Here is an 18,229-nt window from a genome sequence, read left to right as displayed (position 1 = left end):
CCCTCATGGGTATAATGAACTCAGGATGGGCACATCCCGGCTGCCAAGTCACTTCCACCTGTCCATGGAGTTGACAGTTACTTGCTCACAGTGAACCAACCTCTCTGGACCTAACAGCTACTGCAGGAGGCGGTAGTGGAGAACAAGGTGACGACAACGACCAGATGCGAAGGAGGAAGAGACGTTCAGCGGACCGACTGGGTGGACTGATGGTGTGGGGTTAAGTCTGCAGAGCTAAAGGGGCCAGATGTAGAAAAGGGAAGGGGAACCATGAGGATATGGTCAAGCCCCATCGTATGGATATTTCATCCATATGTTGTATGCAAATCCCATTCAATTTGCTCTGAGTGAACAAGAGAGAACAAAATTATCCTTTAAACCATGTCAGTGACTTTATTTACCATCTCATTTGATGAGCTCATAGCCCAGGGTCAGAGGGAAATGGGAGCTGTGAGTCTGCCATCTCTCAGGAAGTCTCAGGCCTCAGAGGCCCCTCAGAGCCAAACTACCTCACCTTTTGCACTTTTCAAGCAACGTTATTCCTAAGTGCGAGTCACCCTCTTCATCAGGTTCTCCAAGAAACAGCAATCTCTCCCAGTGAGAGAGGAAAAATGGGCTACTTTGGCTTGCTGAGGCACAATATGTAGTTCTCCAAAATGGTACCTGCCTGGGGATTTTTCAAGAAAATTAAGTATCAGTGGTGATTTGTTTGTCTTCACATAACGTATGACCCAGATGTGCTGAGAAATAAGAAAAGGACGAACGAATCAAGGGCGGCTGATCCAAGGAGGCAAGGGGCAACTTCCACAGCCTACGTGGAAAGCTAGAGGGAGGGAACATCCAGCTGGTGGGAGCTGAAGACACGGGCCAGTCCTCCTTGGGCTCGGGATGCCACCCCCTCTTCCTACATCTTCACGCTCTCCTTCTCTGTCGGCCCCTCCCAGCCATATTAAAGAGCCACAAGGAAATGCTCTCCTCCATTCCATTCTCCTGTCCTCCTATCCACCCCTCCCTTCTTTCCCTTTGCCATCAATTTCTTGACTTGCCCCCCATTTCTCCCCTCCCATCCACACTGCGGTCTGGTTTCTGCCCCCCTACTCTCGTGAAACTGATCTCCTTGAAGCCCCCAATGATTTCTCCGTTGACAAGTCCAGGGCACTACTTCTCAATCCTTATCTTTGTGACCGCCAAGCCGAGTCAGATCTTAAACAACGTCTCTGTCTTGAAAATCTCTTCCCTTGGCTTCCGCGCCACCTTTCCTTTTCTTTCCATGAGACCGATCACAACCAGTGCTGCAGATTCCATCGAATTAAGGAATGCTGTTGCCTACATGTGTGAATGAGCTCAAGTGAGTAAAGTACTGAAGTAGAGGACAGCTAAAGTGAAACGTCTTCATGAATGTCCACGTGGCTGAGCAGCAAGTTAACCTTTCCTACATGTGCTAAAGAAGAAGAGTTGGGTTTTATTTTATTTACTTTTCCCTGGACTGTGTTGAATGACTATCATCTACAAGTTCAGGCTACTTTTGGCTGAGGATTAATGCACTGGGAGAGCTGAGAGAAAACTGAACAATAGAGCTGTCTTTTTCTTGACCAGTTCACCTTAGTTTCCCAAACTCTAAGTCTTTCCCGAATTCTTTCTCCTTTTTATTGTAGTAAAAGGAACATAACACAAAATTCACCATTTGGATCATTTTACAATTCACTGTACCATTCAGTGGAATTTACTACTGTCACAATGTTGTGCAACTATCACCACTGCCTAGCTGCAAAACATTTTCATCAACCAAGAGGAAACCTACACCCATTTTAAGGAGTCATTCCCTATTTCCCTCTCTTCCAAACCTCTGACAACCACTAATGTAGAATCTTTTCTGTGTGTATGGATTTGCCACTGCTGGACATTTCATATAAATGGAACCATACAATATGTAGCCTTTCATGCCTGACTCCTTTCACTTAGTTGCATCCATCATGTAGCATGTATCAGAAATCCACTCACTGTTATGGCTGAATCCTTCATACCCTTTGAATACAAAATTAAAAATACGTTGAGAGTGAAGCTCTGTTTTAATGGCACATCTATTAGGCCAATTCATTGAAAGAAGCTGAAGATGGAGATATTGTTGTGAAATGATAATCGTTGAGAAGCCTCAGCCAATTGGATAACGAAAAGTTTGGGAAATGTTGCAAAAAATTATCTGCTTTATGTTAAAAGCCTATTAAACAAGGATGCAGGAGATTGTCTTTTTCTTGCAGGTAACTTAAATGAGGCAGAAAGAAATAACTGCCCTTTAAAACACATTTTGAAAGGATTCTATTTATTCTTAATAGACGAATGGGAGGACAGGAAGTTCACATCCAATATGGACTCCCTGTCCAAACACTGTTTATCATTCTAGCCACCACTATGGAATTATATTTCTTGAGAGTAAGGCAGCTCAATTCCTGCATATTACTTTCTAAAATTCATCCATCAAATCCATTAATACAGTATAAACAAGAGTTGTTCATGTTTCAGTGCACTTCAAATATCAGGTATAAAGAACCCCCAGTAAGAAAAAGAATCCTATATCTCTTGCCAGAATGTGGTCAGCTCTGGGGTGCTCTGCTAGCTGAAAGACACATTCATTATTAAGGGGATAGAGGCCGTTTAAGTGGGATGAGAGCCAAAAAATTTTAACTACATATATGTGTGAAGAACAGTGCTAGGTTATCTCATATTCTATATCAGTCAAGGCTCACCGTTTTACATACGTGAAAAGCAAAGTTAAAAGTGTATTAGTAGGGCTTCCCTGTTGGCACGGTGGTTAAGGATCCACCTGCCAGTGCACGGGACACACGTTTGAGCCCTGGTCCGGGAAGATCCCACATGCCACGGAGCAACTAAGACCATGTGCCACAACTACTGAGCCTACGTGCTAGAGCCCGTGAACCACAGCTACTGAAGCCCACGCACCTAGACCCCGTGCTCAGCAACAACGAGAAGCCACCACAATGAGAAGCCCGCGTACTGCAACAAAGAGTAGCCCCCGCTCACCACAACTAGAGAAAGCCCGCGCACAGCAACGAAGAGCCTAGGCAGCCAAAGATAAATAAATAAATACGTCTATTTTTAAGAAAAGTGTTTTAGTAACTTACTAAAAGGCACGCAACCAGTAAACGTGAGCAAGAATTCAATCCCAAATCTGTCACACTGAAGTTTAAGCTAATACTTGAGATTAATAAAAACAGCACTAAATTAAAAGTTCAGAGATATTTTTTATTTCATACTTTCACTAATGCTCTTTGGAGATAAATCATGTCATTTATATGGGCCTTAGTTTTCACAACTTTAATAGTTGGAAGCTTGACTAGATGATCTGTATGTAGTCTTCCAATTCTAAAATGTTCCACTAATTTGGACTGCTACAATAATTGCCCTTGCAATACATGCATGCTGCCACCAAGTAGCAGTAGAGACTACTAGTTCCTTTTTTACCCCTAGTGGGGGTGCATTTTGACAGCGGACTTATCCGTCAATAGTACAACCTGTTAGTATAACTATGAGATAACAAAATAATCTGGTATTCTTTCCTGTAAAAGAGAAGCTTTACATTGTGTCTGTGAATCGTACCAGAATCACCTGTAGGTTTTTAAATATAGAGGAAATCCTGAACCCATTGAATGAGACTCTTCAGAGACAGGACTTGGGCATCTGGAATTTTGGGTTCCCATCATTTGTATATTTTATTTCATTTCATTTTTGCCGATGTACAATATTTGTCACATCCTTTTGAATCTTTGAAACTTTCTTTTTGTTTGAAATTTTAGAATATTCCATAATCTTCACCTACTTTTCATAAGGTGTTATCTGTTATGTTTATTCGATCTTGTGCGTCTCCTGGTTAAGACTTCTTTCTTTCCTTTTTTTGTTTTTTTCGGGGCCCTGCCTCATGTCTTGCAGGATCTTAGTTCCCTGACCTGGGATTGGACCCCAGGGCCCCAGCAGTGAAAGCGTCATGTTCTAAATACTGGACCACCAGGGAAGTCCCAAGATTTCAGTTGTAAATGACTTCTTTCCCCACTCTAATTCATTCCTGGGATCAGTTTCATGTTTGGACATTAAAGCAACCTTGCATTGCCAGAATAAAGCTACTTTGATTCTGATATATGATTGTTTTACATACCATGGATACAGTTTGTGCTTCTCTTTACACATTTTGCATGCATGTTCAAAGGAGAAACTGGCCTGTGATTCTATTCTCGTAATATTCTTTATCGATTTTTTTGTTGCTTTTTTAAGATTCTATACTTTATGTTTTATTTATTTATTTTTGGCTGCATTGGGTCTTCATTGCTGCATGCGAGCTTTCTCTAGTTTCGGCGAGCGGGGGTCTATTCTTTGTTGCGGTGAGTAGGCTTCTCATTGCAGCCTTCTGACCCCATGGGCTTCTGACCCCATTCGTCAGTGCTACTTCAGGTCCTCACCCCTTCCCTTCTGACCCTGGGCGGTGAAATCCTCTTTCTGCAGCTGGCGTGCGGCAGAAAGTCAATGAGGCAAGAGTAGGTTTGGAGTATCCAAGGAGCAGAAAGGATGTCAGCGTGTGGAAAACAGAGCGAGCAAACTGGAGAGGAGAACGAAACAGTCAGAGAGGAAACAGAGGCCCAGATTTCTAGGTCTGTGGAGGCACTCTGAGGACTTTGCATTTTCTGTGAAGAAGCCACTGAAGAAATTTGAGTGACATGATCTGACTTATGTTTTAACAAGATCTCTCTGGATGCCACGCTGATTAGAGACTGTAGGAGAGCAAGGACAAGCCCCAGAAGACCAACAGTTGATTCAAAGAAATGATTACTCAAACATGGTCCCCCTCCTCAGTGAAGACGCAGAGCAGGAATTGGCAAATAATGGCCACGAATCAAATCAGGCTCTCAGCCTGGATCTGTGGGACTGTGAGCTAATAATGGTTCTCACGTTTAGAAAGCTTGTTGAAGAGGAAAGAGGAGGAGAAGCTACAGAAACTGTACATGGCCCACAAAGCCTAAGATATTTAAAATCCAGAAAATGCTTTCCAACACCTGACGTAAAGCATGTGGCTGGTAGGAGGTCCTCAACCAAATCTGGAAGAGGAATACATGAGTCAGTTAGTTCCTGAAAACACTGTAAAGTGATAGGTGTCAAGAAACATTTACCCCTTCACCCTTAACCTTCACAAATGATGCCAGTTCCATTGAGCTATTGAAAAATACATTCTGGCTTTCAGAAAAATAACCCAGAGGACATTTTCTCACATACGCAAGGTCATAAACAACTGTCAAGTGAAGTTGAAATAGCAACAAATCAAATAATAACAAAAAACATTTTTACTGATTTTTAAATCTTACAAAGCATTTTCATGTTCATTATCTAATTTAACCCTCAAATCAACATCATGAGATAGTTATTATTTCCCCATTAGAAATGACCACATATGAAATCCTGAGTGATTGCTCAAGAAAAGCTGAAATCTTGAGTGTTACATCTATTAAGGCCATGGGTGGGTGTTTTCCCATGGGAACATTGGATGCTAAAATCCACAGGGATTTTCAGCTCAAGATGGCAGACTAGGAAATATATTTACTTTCTGTTCCTCCTGAAACCATATCTAAATAAAACTGTAGAAATACCAAAATTAATCAACCAATAAAAGCCAAGATATTCTGGAAGTCATCAACCACAGAAAGATCTCAACACATTTCGAGAAGGCAAACAATGAAATGGAGGAGCCATGAATAAAATAATGAAGAAAAAAAGGCTGAGCCTAAGTAAGGTCTGCACAAAGTCACTCAGCTTTTGCTGAGCTCTGGTTATAGTAAAGGGCAGAGGAAAGAAGAGGGGCTGAAAACAAGGAGACAAACGTCATTTTAGGAAAAACACTTCATTTAATGAGCTCCAGGGAACACTCAGCCTGCTGCCATACTAACTCATGAATTACAATGGATTGTTGGTAAGCAAGACAAGAAAACAGGGAAGAAACAAAAGAAACAAAAATCAAGACACTGTTTCTAACTGAACTCTTCTCAAATGAGATCGAGGAATTATGGTTCAACGCCACAGCTGTAAATCATTTCTGCTCTTGGAGAGGTTACAAAGGGCTTATAATATTTCCCTTGTTTTCAGACAGAATTTAGGTCTGAGCAAAAGCTTTTGTGTCCTCCAACCCCAAAATTTATTGGGGATGGAAGCCCAGATTTGCTGGGACATACCATAAAAAGAATCTCATGAGCAGAGGGTCAAACTGATTTTGGAATATATGAATTATGCCCAGTGTGAGTTTCAATAGGTTTATATATATATATATATATATACACACATTTTTACTGATCTATATGATTTTGCGTTCTGAAACTTCTACATGTCACATGCGTGATACATAACAGACAATGTCAGCCCCAGGAGGGAGAAAACACTCCAATGAAGCAAGCCAAAGAAACAAGTTTTAAGCAAGGTCAAGTGATGTGTAGACCAGGATTGTTCAATTCCTACCTGTCATGCTGAAGCTTCCAGCTCCTGAATAACAACACATGCTTCCCTTGTCCTAGACAGCCAAGAGTACGTCTCCTCTCTTGGGCATAAGAATCCCTAGAGTTACATATGTGTAGTAAAGAGTGGACCCAGCTGTCATACTCACAATGACCAAATTGTGTTGATCGTACTTTATACCAATACATCGCTCCACGCTGAAGTTGCAATAAATGATATATTTGCTTTCTAGACATATGAATGAGACGCCTTACTGGATATACTCCAGGAAGGCCAGAGAAGCTGGCTTCTAATCCATACGGAACAATTCACTGGTGAATTTCTTTCAGGATAACCCATGATTTATCTAGAATATCATCTTTACATATCTGGATCCTTCAAACTAGACAAAGGGAAAATACGGGCTTCAAGCCTCAGTTAGAAATATGGAATGGTGCCATGCTGACAACTGGTGGTCCCTGACCTGTATCTTCTGAGATTAGAACACAGTGTGGTGGATGACCAATTCATGCGTTGAACAAAAGAAGACCTCCTACAGGGCAGTGTAGCTGTTCGTTACAGGTATGGCACTTAGGGCTAAGTACCATAAGGACTACAAGCAAAAAAGAAAAACAAGTAACACATGAAGCATATACGATGAGGAGGCACCACAGTCCAGAGCACAAGCTCTGGAATCACACAGGCTTGGATCGAATCCCGGCTAAGCCACTACCATCTATATACCCTGAAGGACAGGCCAAGGTTTAAATGTTCTTTTACCAAATTTCAAAAAAGAAGTGAAGAAAGAACCTATCTGCCAGGAAGGGACATCGTGGGCTGCAGCATCCAGTCGGATCAGGGCTCTGCATCTCCTGCTCAGAAACCTTGGCCACCTGGCTCATGGTGATGCTGGCAGCTGAGCAGCCCTGGAGAAGGCGATCCTGTCTCCAGGTCTCGCAGAGGAGCTGGGGAGGTCTCCGGACGAGGTGGCCCACACCCTGGTAAGCTCTGGCTGCCTCCTGCTCTCAGGTCTGAGCAGGCTCTGGCCTCTGGGCCCCGTGGTGGGGAAGGCCTGGCCGATACATACGCAGGGCTGAGGGGACTGCAGAGCCAGTCCCCAGGCAGGATGAGCTCTGGAGGAGGCTTCCACAGTCCCCAACAGTCTCCGCATGGTGGCCCATCTGGTGCCAAACACCTGCCACCCACAGCCAGAAGTCCCAGCCACTAGAAAGTCCAGAAGGGGCCCCACCCTTTGCCTTTGGGCCGGGATTAAGCCAGCAGCTGGGCTTGCATGTGACCCCTGCCTCACCCCCTGCCCCGCCCGCTCTTTCTCTGTGACACGTACAATGGATATGTCATAAAGCCAGGCAGAGCCAGTGCTATAAATTCAGAGGAGTTAGAATCTAGGAAGAGGCTCTCCCACTTTCACTCTCTGCTCTCAGATCAGGCAGGCAGTACCTCTAATATGGAAGCTATGGACACCACACCTCCTTCACACGCTGTCCTCTTCCATTCTGCTCCTGTTTTCCCCAGCACCCCATTTACGGCTCTGGCGGGCATCGGTGCTTCAGCAGGAAGCACGTCAGACCCCGAACCTATGGACACCACACCTCCTTCACACGCTGTCATCTTCCATTCTGCTCCTGTTTTCCCCAGCACCCCATTTACGGCCCTGGCGGGCATCGCTGCTTCAGTAGGAAGCACGTCAGACCCCGAACCTATGGACACCACACCACCTTCACATGCTGTCATCTTCCATTCTGCTCCTGTTTTCCCCAGCACTCCATTTACGGCCCTGGCGGGCATCGCTGCTTCAGCAGGAAGCACGTCAGACCCCGAACCTATGGACACCACACCACCTTCACACGCTGTCATCTTCCATTCTGCTCCTGTTTTCCCCAGCACCCCATTTACGGCCCTGGCGGGCATCGCTGCTTCAGCAGGAAGCACGTCAGACCCCGAACCTATGGACACCACACCTCCTTCCCACGCTGTCATCTTCCATCCTGCTCCTCTTTACCCCAGCACCCCATTTACGGCTTAGGCCGGCACTGGTGCTTCATCAGGCAGCACCTCTAACACCAAAGCTATGGACACCACACCTCCTTCCCAGGCTGTCATTTTCCAGTCTGCCCTGTCTCTAATAGAACCACTACCCATTTCACACCGCTGTTCCAAGTTCTGGGAACACACCACCCAGTGATAGCAATGCCTCAGCCCATGCCTCGACTCATTTACCTGCAATGTGAGCCAACAGATAGACCAACACTTCAAAGTTATGACAGAAAGTTGAGTAAGTTATACGCTTGGAATTTCATTTATTATTATTAACAAGCACAACTGTAGTGCTTAGACTATAACAAGTACTATTCTAAGGGCTTACCAAATATTAACTCACTTATTCCTCATAATGGCAACCCTAGAGGTAGGGAATATTCATAATGTTCACTTTTCTGGGGGAAACTGAGGCCCAGAGACGTTGAAGAGCTTGCCTAATGCCACACAGTAAGTAGGTGGCAAAACCCGGGATTAAAACCAGACCGTCTAGACTTTCATCACTTTGCTGTGTCACCGTACTATAAGTTGTGGTTAGGGAAGGAACTCAATTGACAAGACTCTGAACTAAAAGGAGAAGGGAGAAATGAGAAAATGAGTGATCCTAGAAACTAGAGTAGAGTTAGGCTCAGAAATTTCTGGTGATGAGACCCGGAAGAACAAGAACTTGGTTGGAATATTAACTTGGGGTAGTATCTGAATCCATGGAGAAATGGTTTTGTTTTCTGTAAAATTTAGAAAGGTCAGTTGGATGAAGATTAATGAAGACAAAAGTAGAAAGGAAAAGAAAAAGGTGCCTTAAGGGAGACATAACCGCTTCCCTCTACGTACCCACAGGTGGGGTCCTGTGGGAAAGGATGGAGCTCTCTCTACCGGGTTGGTCACCAGGCTGAACAAGGAGAAACATGGCAACCATTGGACTGGTTTTGATGATCTCTCAAAACCAAGGCTTCAGTTTCCAAGAACGACCTACGGTAGCATAACTAGTGTGTGTCACACATGCCACTAAGTGTGTTTCCACTCACACATTTTAATTGGAGAACTACTTCCTATGAGGTATGCATTAGTTCCCTATGGCTGCTGTAACAAATGACTACAAATGTGCTTGCTTCTAACAAAACACACTTATTTTCTTATGGTTCTGGAAGACAGAGGTCCAAAACCAGTTTCCCTGGGCTGAACCCAGAAGTCGACAGGGCCATCCATCCTCCTTCTAGAGGCTCTAAGCGAGAATCTGTTTGTTTCCTCGCCAGCATTCCTTCACTTCTGGCCACATCAATGCAACCCCAACTTCGTCATCACATTCTCTTTGGAGTACAAATTCCCTCTGCCTCTCTCTTACGAGAACACCAGTGGTTATATTTGGGCCCATCCAGATAGTCCAGGAGAATCTTCCCATCTGAGAACCATTACTTTCATCCCACTGGCAAAGTGCCTTCTGCCATTTAAGGTGACATTCACAGGTTCTGGAGAGTAGAATGTGGACATTTGGGGGCAATGGTATTATTCAGTCTACTACAAGGTAGATACTATTATCTTTCTCAGATGTAGGAAATGACGTTTAGGGAAGTAGTTTGTCTCAGGTCTACAATTTCCAGAGTAGAGACTTAAATTCTGCCACTGACACTTTAGGACACACCCTAAACAACTTGAATCTGTGTCCTTAACTACTGCATAATCCTTGGTTAAGAGTCACACTTAGGTATCAAGACCCAATTGAATACAACACAAGTACTGTCTCCTCTTTCACTATGTTTGCCTGGTGTACTGATGAATCTTGCCCAGAGCAGAAGAGTTCAGAAAATTGTTATGCAGGTTTACGAAGAGAAAGCATTTACTGTTTGACGTGCCCGGAGTAACGGAAGGCTTTTTCAAATAAAATATGCCACCAAATAGTCAAGTGTCACAACAGAGGTAACCCCGTGGGAGTCACGAGGAGACTAAAATTATCTCCAATTGTGCAGGAGAGAAAAGTTTCACTGAAGGCAGGTGTAGTTCAGCCAAGCCCTACAGCACAGAAGTTGGAATGTGGCTATGTACGAATGGGAAACAGTTTAATGCAGAATGGATGAGAAATATGCATTCGACCTATTCTAAAACAACTGGCTTATTAACTCAGTAAATCGATTTAGTCAGTCAAACTAGCTTTAGCTGATTACTTATCCAGGGAATAGCTGTTTAGAGTAATTTTTGTCATAGAACAGTAAATATAATGGTTGAACTATAGCTTTAGGCTTGCTAAGTGAAATAGATTGCTCTAGATGATTTTCAAGTGACTTACTTGGTAGTACTCACGAAATTGGGGGTTAACAATTGCTTAAGAAAACAAAGAGAATTGATTTTAAATAAACTACTTACTGTGTGAACTATCTGTTCAGTAGCTCATGTTAAACGGATGTTTATAATCCCCACTGGACAACCAACTACTTTTTTGCAAATGGCAATGTGAATTGCTCTCCCATAAACTATAGCAATGACCACCTATCTAATTTGTTGTCCAAACCAGAAATCTTCTAACAATACTGGTGTCCTAATAAAAATAAGCACGAAGGGAACACACACTGGGTGTCTCCCGTGTGCCTGTGCATGCATCTGTATCTCACTGAACCCCCATAACAGCCCCCAAGAGAGGGACTCTGAGTGTCCCCATGCTGCTTGTGGAGAAACAGGCACAGGAAGGTTCAATAGTCTATCTACCTAATATCACACAGAGGGTGGGAGAGCCCGTTTTTAAACCACCTGCCTCCAATTCCAGGTGCCAGGAGCCAGACTCAGCCTACAGCTCTCTTCTGCTCGCCTGGAGGTGAAACAAGGTGTCATGATTAGTCAAATCCCGGTCTTCACTCATCAAGGTAGCTTGAACACCTGCACATCCTCCAAGTAGCATGTAGCATAAGCAATAAGATGTTTGCCCCGTGATCGTCCAGGAACTTGGAATCAGCTGTGCCTGGTTAGGCTGAGCTGGTTTAGAGTGGAGAGGACCACCGATCTTCCACCTGGGCAAGTGCCTTTTGACCTCCTGCCATCAGAGGGCCGAAAACTCCAGCCTGAGAATGTGCTGAGGCCTGTAGCCTAGTTACGCCAGCTCAGAACAATGATGAGCACACGTTTTTCCAATCACCTTTCCTCATGCTCCCCATGCCTCATACTGCCCTGCTTCTTTATTCTTTATCCCACAGATACCCAAAGCCCCTTGCCTTTGGGGAGGCGGATTTGAGACCTATTGTCACGTCACGTCCTCGCTTGGCTGCCCTGTGAATAAACCTCCTCTTTGCTGCAAAATGAAAATGAAAAAATGAAAAAACATTTCAGTGTTTTGGCTTGCTGCGCCTCAGACGGAATGGTTGGGAGCAGTGGTACAGGACCCTTGCATGTGAGGGAAGCTGGTTCCTAGTAGTCACATTGCGGATGTTTTCTCCTCTCGGGGTGGGGGTGGGGCAGACATCCTGCTCTTCCGGAAAGGGAGAAACACAGGTGCCAAACCCTTGCCCTCAGCGTCACCGTCACCTAGGAGCTTGTTAGAAGCACAGAATCCAGGCCCCACCCAGAACTACTGAATACCAGCCTGCATTTAACAAGATCCCCAAGAGAGGCATACCCATAGTAAAGTTGGAGAGGCACCAAGCTGTCATCGTCTTCTCCGCAGCTAATGAAAACGAAGCAAAGATTCATCCCGAGCCGACTCTGCCTCAGTCACCTGGATATCCCATGAGCTCATTTAATCCTCCCCAGAACCTGCAAATGAGACTGAGGGTCAGAGTGGTCTAGCACCCAAGGTTCCATAAAAGAACATGACCAAGGCTCACTGGAGCCCAGACTTCCAAAAAAGAAGGCCCCTGAGCACAGCATGGCACCACCGCAGCCCAAACCGTGGGCCTGGAGGGTAGGCCAGGCTCCCCACGCAGAGTTCACACCATTCGACAGATGCCCACAGCAGACCACAAGGCAATATGAGAAGTAACTTCTGATTGTGGAATCTCTGAATTTTGAGATTTAAAGAAAAAAATCTGTTTTCGGGGGATGGTTAAAACAGTTCTACCAAGGAGTAAAGAGAGGGCATCTCAAGGCTCCTTCTGGACTAAGAATTTAATGCCTACTTATTGAGAAATGCTCCGTGCATTTGCTCAGCCCTACGTCAAGATGAAGTTCTCTGTGCCCTAGAAGCTTAGGTTCTAAAAAGGCCACAGAAATGGGTGAGACCTAAAACATGCCAGAACAATGCAACGGCCTTAATCAGACTGTCTTTGCTTTGCCTTGCTTACAAGTCACTGACTTTAAACTGAATATGGTGTCATGTCTTTATGTTTCTTGAAGCTTTTTTTTTTCAAAAGATCATATAAAGATTTTCTTCCATGGTAAGACTTTTATATTGTATTTTTCTTAAACTGGACTGTGGTACATTTACCCTCCATCAGATGATGGCTTATAACTCACCTTGCTTTGTTAAGAATACCGCTAGAGGCTTCTATGTCCCTACTAAAGAAAATACAATTTCAGGCCCATTGAAACCAATGAAAATCCAAGATTTCAGAGCACAAGATAATGAAAATTCTCTCTATCCGCATCTTTTACTGCTTTTAATCTGTTAACAGTCCCTAAGTGTGTCAGATGAAAGGTACTGTCGCGGGAATTGACATCATTAAGAGCATTCCATACAGGTAAGTCTTGATTGTTCCAAGTTCTCAAAAAGTTGGACATATTTACTGCCTCTATGACATCTCTAGGGTGTGTGGAAGAAATAAAAAAGAGGCCTGTACAATGTATTTCTCCAAATATACACACAAATAGTTTGCACATACAAACAGGGAACCCTTATAAATAATGGATGGGGAGCAAAGGATTGTCGGTAACGGAACTACTCATTTCGAAAGACAACACTGTCACCAAGTGTCCCCTCACCAAAACTGACTGGGAATTTTTAGGGGCCACCAAACCAGAGATGGAGATTTTTAGGCACATTCTTGCCAGAAAAGAGAGCCTAGGGCATAAACCACTCAACTTGTTGGCACGAATGCCAGGGCAACCCAAGCAAGGGGATATACAAGCCTACGTAACGCTTGGAAGTAGGAAGCTTTGGGGGACTACACCTGGGCTGGTACTGGCCTCCCTCCCCAAAGGGACAAGGAGAGCAGAAACCTAGATGGAGTCAAGAGAGAGAACAAAGAAAGGCAAGGCTGGGTATGGAGCAACGTGTGGATCCAGGAGTATGTGTCTCAGAACTGCCGGGGCTCTGCAGACCAGCTGCATCCCCATTCTCCTTGACCCTCATGGGTATAATGAACTCAGGATGGGCGCATCCCGGCTGCCAAGTCACTTCCACCTGTCCATGGAGTTGACAGTTACTTGCTCACAGTGAACCAACCTCTCTGGACCTAACAGCTACTGCAGGAGGCGGTAGTGGAGAACAAGGTGACGACAACGACCAGACGCAAAGGAGGAAGCGACGTTCAGCGGACCGACTGGGTGGACTGATGGTGTGGGGTTAAGTCTGCAGAGCTAAAGGGGCCAGATGTAGAAAAGGGAAGGGGAACCATGAGGATATGGTCAAGCCCCATCGTATGGATATTTCATCCATATGTTGTATGCAAATCCCATTCAATTTGCTCTGAGTGAACAAGAGAGAACAAAATTATCCTTTAAACCATGTCAGTGACTTTATTTACCATCTCATTTGATGAGCTCATAGCCCAGGGTCAGAGGGAAATGGGAGCTGTGAGTCTGCCATCTCTCAGGAAGTCTCAGGCCTCAGAGGCCCCTCAGAGCCAAACTACCTCACCTTTTGCACTTTTCAAGCAACGTTATTCCTAAGTGCGAGTCACCCTCTTCATCAGGTTCTCCAAGAAACAGCAATCTCTCCCAGTGAGAGAGGAAAAATGGGCTACTTTGGCTTGCTGAGGCACAATATGTAGTTCTCCAAAATGGTACCTGCCTGGGGATTTTTCAAGAAAATTAAGTATCAGTGGTGATTTGTTTGTCTTCACATAACGTATGACCCAGATGTGCTGAGAAATAAGAAAAGGACGAACGAATCAAGGGCGGCTGATCCAAGGAGGCAAGGGGCAACTTCCACAGCCTACGTGGAAAGCTAGAGGGAGGGAACATCCAGCTGGTGGGAGCTGAAGACACGGGCCAGTCCTCCTTGGGCTCGGGATGCCACCCCCTCTTCCTACATCTTCACGCTCTCCTTCTCTGTTGGCCCCTCCCAGCCATATTAAAGAGCCACAAGGAACTGCTCTCCTCCATTCCATTCTCCTGTCCTCCTATCCACCCCTCCCTTCTTTCCCTTTGCCATCAATTTCTTGACTTGCCCCCCATTTCTCCCCTCCCATCCACACTGCGGTCTGGTTTCTGCCCCCCTACTCTCGTGAAACTGATCTCCTTGAAGCCCCCAATGATTTCTCCGTTGACAAGTCCAGGGCACTACTTCTCAATCCTTATCTTTGTGACCGCCAAGCCGAGTCAGATCTTAAACAACGTCTCTGTCTTGAAAATCTCTTCCCTTGGCTTCCGCGCCACCTTTCCTTTTCTTTCCATGAGACCGATCACAACCAGTGCTGCAGATTCCATCGAATTAAGGAATGCTGTTGCCTACATGTGTGAATGAGCTCAAGTGAAGTAGAGGACAGCTAAAGTGAAACGTCTTCATGAATGTCCACGTGGCTGAGCAGCAAGTTAACCTTTCCTACATGTGCTAAAGAAGAAGAGTTGGGTTTTATTTTATTTACTTTTCCCTGGACTGTGTTGAATGACTATCATCTACAAGTTCAGGCTACTTTTGGCTGAGGATTAATGCACTGGGAGAGCTGAGAGAAAACTGAACAATAGAGCTGTCTTTTTCTTGACCAGTTCACCTTAGTTTCCCAAACTCTAAGTCTTTCCCGAATTCTTTCTCCTTTTTATTGTAGTAAAAGGAACATAACACAAAATTCACCATTTGGATCATTTTACAATTCACCGTACCATTCAGTGGAATTTACTACTGTCACAATGTTGTGTAACTATCACCACTGCCGAGCTGCAAAACATTTTCATCAACCAAGAGGAAACCTACACCCATTTTAAGGAGTCATTCCCTATTTCCCTCTCTTCCAACCCCCTGGCAACCACTAATGTAGAATCTTTTCTGTGTGTATGGATTTGCCACTGCTGGACATTTCATATAAATGGAACCATACGATATGTAGCCTTTCATGCCTGACTCCTTTCACTTAGTTGCATCCATCATGTAGCATGTATCAGAAATCCACTCACTGTTATGGCTGAATCCTTCATACCCTTTGAATACAAAATTAAAAATACGTTGAGAGTGAAGCTCTGTTTTAATGGCACATCTATTAGGCCAATTCATTGAAAGAAGCTGAAGATGGAGATATTGTTGTGAAATGATAATCGTTGAGAAGCCTCAGCCAATTGGATAACGAAAAGTTTGGGAAATGTTGCAAAAAATTATCTGCTTTATGTTAAAAGCCTATTAAACAAGGATGCAGGAGATTGTCTTTTTCTTGCAGGTAACTTAAATGAGGCAGAAAGAAATAACTGCCCTTTAAAACACATTTTGAAAGGATTCTATTTATTCTTAATAGACGAATGGGAGGACAGGAAGTTCACATCCAATATGGACTCCCTGTCCAAACACTGTTTATCATTCTAGCCACCACTATGGAATTATATTTCTTGAGAGTAAGGCAGTTCAATTCCTGCATATTACTTTCTAAAATTCATCCATCAAATCCATTAATACAGTATAAACAAGAGTTGTTCATGTTTCAGTGCACTTCAAATATCAGGTATAAAGAACCCCCAGTAAGAAAAAGAATCCTATATCTCTTGCCAGAATGTGGTCAGCTCTGGGGTGCTCTGCTAGCTGAAAGACACATTCATTATTAAGGGGATAGAGGCTGTTTAAGTGGGATGAGAGCCAAAAAATTTTAACTACATATATGTGTGAAGAACAGTGCTAGGTTATCTCATATTCTATATCAGTCAAGGCTCACCGTTTTACATACGTGAAAAGCAAAGTTAAAAGTGTATTAGTAGGGCTTCCCTGTTGGCACGGTGGTTAAGGATCCACCTGCCAGTGCACGGGACACACGTTTGAGCCCTGGTCCGGGAAGATCCCACATGCCACGGAGCAACTAAGACCATGTGCCACAACTACTGAGCCTACGTGCTAGAGCCCGTGAACCACAGCTACTGAAGCCCACGCACCTAGACCCCGTGCTCAGCAACAACGAGAAGCCACCACAATGAGAAGCCCGCGTACTGCAACAAAGAGTAGCCCCCGCTCACCGCAACTAGAGAAAGCCCGCGCACAGCAACGAAGAGCCTAGGCAGCCAAAGATAAATAAATAAATACGTCTATTTTTAAGAAAAGTGTTTTAGTAACTTACTAAAAGGCACGCAACCAGTAAACGTGAGCAAGAATTCAATCCCAAATCTGTCACACTGAAGTTTAAGCTAATACTTGAGATTAATAAAAACAGCACTAAATTAAAAGTTCAGAGATATTTTTTATTTCATACTTTCACTAATGCTCTTTGGAGATAAATCATGTCATTTATATGGGCCTTAGTTTTCACAACTTTAATAGTTGGAAGCTTGACTAGATGATCTGTATGTAGTCTTCCAATTCTAAAATGTTCCACTAATTTGGACTGCTACAATAATTGCCCTTGCAATACATGCATGCTGCCACCAAGTAGCAGTAGAGACTACTAGTTCCTTTTTTACCCCTAGTGGGGGTGCATTTTGACAGCGGACTTATCCGTCAATAGTACAACCTGTTAGTATAACTATGAGATAACAAAATAATCTGGTATTCTTTCCTGTAAAAGAGAAGCTTTACATTGTGTCTGTGAATCGTACCAGAATCACCTGTAGGTTTTTAAATATAGAGGAAATCCTGAACCCATTGAATGAGACTCTTCAGAGACAGGACTTGGGCATCTGGAATTTTGGGTTCCCATCATTTGTATATTTTATTTCATTTCATTTTTGCCGATGTACAATATTTGTCACATCCTTTTGAATCTTTGAAACTTTCTTTTTGTTTGAAATTTTAGAATATTCCATAATCTTCACCTACTTTTCATAAGGTGTTATCTGTTATGTTTATTCGATCTTGTGCGTCTCCTGGTTAAGACTTCTTTCTTTCCTTTTTTTGTTTTTTTCGGGGCCCTGCCTCATGTCTTGCAGGATCTTAGTTCCCTGACCTGGGATTGGACCCCAGGGCCCCAGCAGTGAAAGCGTCATGTTCTAAATACTGGACCACCAGGGAAGTCCCAAGATTTCAGTTGTAAATGACTTCTTTCCCCACTCTAATTCATTCCTGGGATCAGTTTCATGTTTGGACATTAAAGCAACCTTGCATTGCCAGAATAAAGCTACTTTGATTCTGATATATGATTGTTTTACATACCATGGATACAGTTTGTGCTTCTCTTTACACATTTTGCATGCATGTTCAAAGGAGAAACTGGCCTGTGATTCTATTCTCGTAATATTCTTTATCGATTTTTTTGTTGCTTTTTTAAGATTCTATACTTTATGTTTTATTTATTTATTTTTGGCTGCATTGGGTCTTCATTGCTGCATGCGAGCTTTCTCTAGTTTCGGCGAGCGGGGGTCTATTCTTTGTTGCGGTGAGTAGGCTTCTCATTGCAGCCTTCTGACCCCATGGGCTTCTGACCCC

At 43.9% G+C, this 18,229-nt stretch overlaps 2 long non-coding RNA genes across 9 annotated transcripts in view; one reads left to right on the top strand and one right to left on the bottom strand.

Moving 5' to 3' along the window:
- Window positions 1-391: 391 nt before the first annotated feature.
- LOC125961019 (uncharacterized) overlaps window positions 392-18,229 on the bottom strand; it is a 38,568-nt gene continuing 20,730 nt past the window's right edge. For all 3 annotated transcript variants that reach the window (XR_007471317.1, XR_007471319.1, XR_007471318.1), the window contains 4 exons: window positions 14,315-14,467; window positions 12,137-12,273; window positions 11,236-11,335; window positions 392-667 (listed from right to left, as the gene is read on the bottom strand). This is a non-coding gene — a long non-coding RNA (uncharacterized LOC125961019). The remainder of the gene's footprint in view (window positions 668-11,235; window positions 11,336-12,136; window positions 12,274-14,314; window positions 14,468-18,229) is intronic.
- The window catches only part of LOC125961020 (uncharacterized), a 42,801-nt gene continuing 31,969 nt past the window's right edge, over window positions 7,398-18,229 (top strand). For 3 of the 6 annotated variants that reach the window (XR_007471321.1, XR_007471320.1, XR_007471324.1), the window contains exons 1-3: window positions 8,635-8,776; window positions 9,376-9,594; window positions 11,294-11,390. This is a non-coding gene — a long non-coding RNA (uncharacterized LOC125961020). Of the gene's footprint in view, window positions 7,485-8,634; window positions 8,777-9,375; window positions 9,595-10,502; window positions 10,567-11,293; window positions 11,391-18,229 lie in introns of those variants that run through there. The other 3 variants (XR_007471325.1, XR_007471322.1, XR_007471323.1) reach the window with 3 other exon arrangements.

This window comes from Orcinus orca, chromosome 14, assembly GCF_937001465.1.
Source record: "Orcinus orca chromosome 14, mOrcOrc1.1, whole genome shotgun sequence".
Classification (NCBI taxonomy): domain Eukaryota; kingdom Metazoa; phylum Chordata; class Mammalia; order Artiodactyla; family Delphinidae; genus Orcinus; species Orcinus orca.
This window is presented reverse-complemented; position numbering and strand designations above follow the sequence as displayed.